Source organism: Etheostoma spectabile, chromosome 15 (assembly GCF_008692095.1).
Source record: "Etheostoma spectabile isolate EspeVRDwgs_2016 chromosome 15, UIUC_Espe_1.0, whole genome shotgun sequence".
In the NCBI taxonomy this organism is placed as follows: domain Eukaryota; kingdom Metazoa; phylum Chordata; class Actinopteri; order Perciformes; family Percidae; genus Etheostoma; species Etheostoma spectabile.
In genome coordinates, this window is record NC_045747.1 from 6195854 (window position 1) to 6201035 (window position 5182).

Genomic DNA, 5182 nt, shown 5'->3' on the forward strand with positions numbered 1-5182 from the left:
GGAAAACCTCAATGACTCAGCAATGCTTTATCTTGGTTCCCTTTCTTGAACTGTATATAGTTTACTTTTATGTGGCAGTAAAACAAAACAAGCAATACTGTTTATTTCTTAAATGTGTAAAAAAATAAAATAAAAATTGATCACAAAAAATAAGTAATAAACCATGTTAGCCAGTAGATGTTGCCATTGCCATATCAATGAGATTGATTTTACATTTCATTGACTCTTGAACCTGTCAGTGGTCTCTTTGAATTTCCCCCTGTAAAATTGTTTGTGTATGCAGAAATTGTCTTTGCCATCAGCTTGAGTCCGAATGTATCGTCTGATCAAACCTCCGTCTGATCAATATGGCATTTTTTATATAATATTACATTTTATAGATTACAATAAAGGGAATCAAAAGACCTGATTCTGCTTAACATGGTAGAATTCGAGACCGTGAAGAAGATGGTGAAGCGGTATCTTTAACAAAAATCCTATAATCTGGGAGCTCTATTTGATCTCTTGCTGACCAGCATAATGTGTTCGACATGCATGGGATGGCAGGGAGACGGAAATGAAAATCAGAACAAGGCACGAATCTTTGCTGTATAATTTCAACACGACACCATTTTTAATGTGTGTTTCAGAGACTCGTGAGTGTTATCATAATCTAATCTGATGTAACAGAAGGCAATGTGTGTGAGGCTGATTTGAGATGAGATGGGTAGAGAGTTTATGTGTGAGAAAAGGTTGCCATGCTCTGATCCTTTTAAAGACACTGATGGAATTATGCAGGATGACCTTCCCTTTCTTTGCTTAGTCAGGACTTTGACGCATGTGATCAGTCTGACATGGTTTGTCTAACACATACAGGTGCATGTGTGTGTGTGTGTTTGTTTGTGTGGTATCAGTGCTCTTAAGCTACCTGGCAGTGTCAAAGGTGCTCTCTCTGCACTCTTTGTACCTCAAAACATTTACCTCTGTTTTCCACATCTTTCCCTTTACTCCACCTTCCACTTCTGATTCTTTTTTCTTCCCTTCTCTGACGACTTGACTTCTCTTATTCTCCCTCTCTCTCAGTCATTCCTCATCTGTAAACCAATCGCTCTTCCAGCACTCTTAATTGGAAATAACTCATTTTAACACTTCCCCTCTTCATTATTTTGTGGCAGACAAGATCAATATCCAGGGCTGTGTTGTAAGTGTACTGGTGTGTGTGTGTGTGTGTGTGTGTGTGTGTGTGTGTGTGTTGTGTGCTTGTCTTGCATCCACGTAGATAGTTTGAGCAATACTCAATTATGTTACTCGGGACTCACCTCCTCTCCTGACTCCTTTTGTTCACTGTACTCTACTGATGGTCAAAAAAAATTAAGGATGGGTGTGTGTTGATTGACCTGATTGACAAATGTGTCAAAAGAGGGGTGAGACACAAACCTATGTACTGTACTATGTATGCACATTGTTTCATAGAAATGTTACATGGACTCAGATGTAATGTGAAAATAAGTGTGTGTGTGTGTGTGTGTGTGTGTGTGTGTAAGTGTGTGTTGTTTAGATACTGTGATGCTTGTGTGAAGGACAGCCCTTCCACACACATCAAATCAATCATGTTGGGGCTTTGATTAACACATTCAAATCCCTTTGCTCACAGTAGGCCCTGGAGGAACACATGCACACATGCACGCACGCACGCACACACACACACACCCACACACACACACGCACACACACACGCACACACACACACCCACACGTGATTTCAGTAGACAGCGGGCATATCCTGTGTGTTGTCAGTTTCTTTAAATCTATTTCATGTGAGCACTGCGGATGTTAAACACATCCCTGTATTTCCTTCACTTTTGCGATGTCACTTACTCAGTGTGTGTGTGAATAAATGTGCTGAAATGTGTGGAATGAAATGATTCACCTCAGCTTACATAAAACCTTTGTCTATATTTAGCACCAGCATGACTCCAGATTTCTGCACCGAAGCTATCAGCCACACATTGAGATGTGCGTGGGCCCGCTCTGAGCTGACTGCGGCCCTGGGATACATGTTCCTGCCTGCTTCACCTTAGGCTTGATTTTATCTTAGCAACGTGGTAATACATAAACTCAAGAGAACGTGTTGGTTTACGGCATTGTGATAATGTTACCTTGGGGAGTTCATCTAAAGATTGGAGTTTATTTGTTTGCACAGAAACCATAACATGAAAACAAAGACACAAAACATAACTGCTGCGCAGAAGAAGACAGAGATGTGGGTGGGCTTGTAAGAGTTGTCTCCTCAGAGCACTGAAAATCAAGTCCCAAACAAGACAAGCGGAAAAAACAACCATAAACATAACAACAAAAGACAAATAAATGTGAGGTCCTTGTTTGAGGATGGAGGGTAGATGTGTATGATAAGGGGAAGGGGGGACACACTCTTGGAGACAAGTCTGTAGAGATGTTGCTATCAACGTTTTCTGGATTATCTAAAACAATGTTGTCATTCACTATGAACTAAATCCTTGTACAATCTTTTCAGAACAACTTTCCAAAAGTCCCCTTAGTTTGCCTTAAACAAGATGGAAGTAACATTGAATTACACACACTGTCATCATTCAGTGATACTTTTACCTAAGCTTATTTTTAAAATCTCAAATATTGTTCTTCGCTGCATTTCAAGTGGTATCCGTTACAGAGGAGGCTAAGAAGAAAATTGACATGAGAAGGCATGATTAAATGTGAGCTGCCGTCGAGAAGAAGCGGCTTTTGTCCAGAGGACAAAACACGGAAACTGTTAGGTTCAGGGGCAAGTTCAAACTATTTAAATCTATTACAAGTTTGCTGGTTGAACGACGTGTCCACGGAACGGTGCGCCACCATATACTTCAAACTCTGTGCAACGTGCTTAGAGTTATGTTTTCTGTGGTTTTGGGGGGGGAGTTATTTGGCTGTGTCAGGTGATACCAATCAGCAGAGACGTGTCTCTAAACTCGCGTTAGAGGCAGAGCGTTTGTGCACACAACAAGGCGTTAACGCACCCCCGTGTCATTTAAATAAAAAAAGAAAAGAAAGACGTGTGACTATCTCAGACTGTGGTTGCTACGTTTGGTGGGGCTGAATGTGGCCCAGGTTAGGGGGTGTTGGGGATCCGATCATAAGCGGGCACCACATTGCAATTCAACTAGGGATAACATCTAATTAGTTATGGTTGATCAACAAAAAAGGTCGGATTTAGGTTCATCACTGATTTTTGCACCACCCTTTGAGCACACTGACTCAAATCAAACACACCCATGATGGTGGCTCTAGCTAAAATAGAAATGCTAACATCCTCAAGGATGGCCTGCTGTTTGTGACAATAATCTCTGTCCCATACAGCTGTAAAGCTCAACTCAAAATGTTTGAACAGTTTTAATCGCAGTGGGACCAGAGAGCATGAGGGTTCTTATAGCCTATGTGTGGAAACATAAATAAAATATGCTTTGAGATTGAACGAAGAGAGACCCTGGAGCAGATGGAGGAGGATTTCCGGTGTCCTAAACTCGCAACTTTCAGACAGGTGAGTACAAGAACAAATTTTTTGATCATTTGTAATCCACTAGCCAACAGAGGACGTCAGTAGCCGTTGCTAAGAGCTGTGTGTTTTTCTCTCTTTTTGCTATAGGCTACCTAATGTTTGAGTCTGTGGGCTGTAGTTGCTGTCAAGTTTTATTTTGTCTTTACAACTCTGTGTTGGCAGCCTTTGGTGATGCTACCATAACAGTTGATGTAGTCAAGTCATTTTATTTGAATCGGACATTTAACGAACAGCAGTTGACCCAAAGTGTTTTACAGGTAAAGCGTGGAAGGCAGAATCATGATGCCTTAAAGATACATGAACAAGTGTGCAAGGTTCCATGAATATTGTTAGGCAAAAGTAAAGTCAAATAATGTAACACAACATGTAGTCTGATTAATATTGTTGTACCCACTGCATATATTGTTGGTTTGAACCAAAGGACAGGCCTCTGTCAGATTTCTTTTTCACTGCCCCACTGTACTGTGTAATGTGTCACTTTCATGAACAGAATAAGTTCTGTTTATTAATATTAGTAGTTTTCTGTTCAGTCAAAGTGTCTCATGAGGAAGAAATTTAGCAGTTTTCACCTGCAAATTGATATTCAAATGGTATAACTGACACTGATGTTCTTTGGTTGTGCACTGTGGCTGATTAAAACCTGAGCTCAAATGTGACCGTGACACAGCTTGATTCTCAGACGAGTACCAAATAAAATGTCTATAAATATCCATCAGACTTAGAGAGCGCTATTTTACACATATCCCCATTTGGTGATATTAAAGGGCTTTACCGGAATCCAGTAGTGGATTGTTATTGCAGTTTACTTTAAAATTATGTAAGTTAGGTTTGGGGGCCAGTTTGAACATACAAAAAAAAATGCTTGTTTGTATTTAATTGGCCTCTGTAGGCCTATTTGTGAGGATTACAATGTACCAGTCAATCCTCAATGGTGGAAGCCCAAGGGAATTTACCGTTTTGTCACAGGCAAACCGCAGTAAAGCCCTGACAGCTTGGAGAGTACACTGTCATTGACCTGCCCTAGAGTCTGTGCGTGTGTCTGTGTGCGTGTGTCTGTGTCTGTGTGCGTGTGCGGGTGTTGGTGTGCAGACGTGTTGCACAGCAGCACAGGTGACCTTTACACAGAGTGAGCCCTTTCAAACATCAAGTGTCAGTCCTCAGCTGCACTGCACATATCTGGGTTATATTTGAAAGCTAATGTTATCAAACCTGTTTTTAAAGCCTGCAGAAGCAACAAAGTGAAATAGATGAGGCAGATACTGTAGAGCATGTTTTCAATTGGCTGCGTTCACATCACTGAACATGTGTGCATCTCTTTTTAAGGGATTCAAGTAAAGTAATAAATGGGACAGAGGGAGAGACTGTGCTTTTGGATTCAGAAAGAATCACCTATAACCTCCGACCAGATTTGTAATGCTCCTCACACACACATTGTGTCAAAGTCACTAACCTTGTTTACTCCAGTTGTCTCCTTGACTGGAGTGAAGCTCATCGCTGTGGTAATGCTAAGAGACAGACATGGATTGACAACCTGGCCAGTGACTTTTAAATACCAATCTAAAGCACACAGACGTCAGAACCACTGGTTTGATGCTGCAGGCTAAACTGACATTGACCTTGAGTGTCATATCT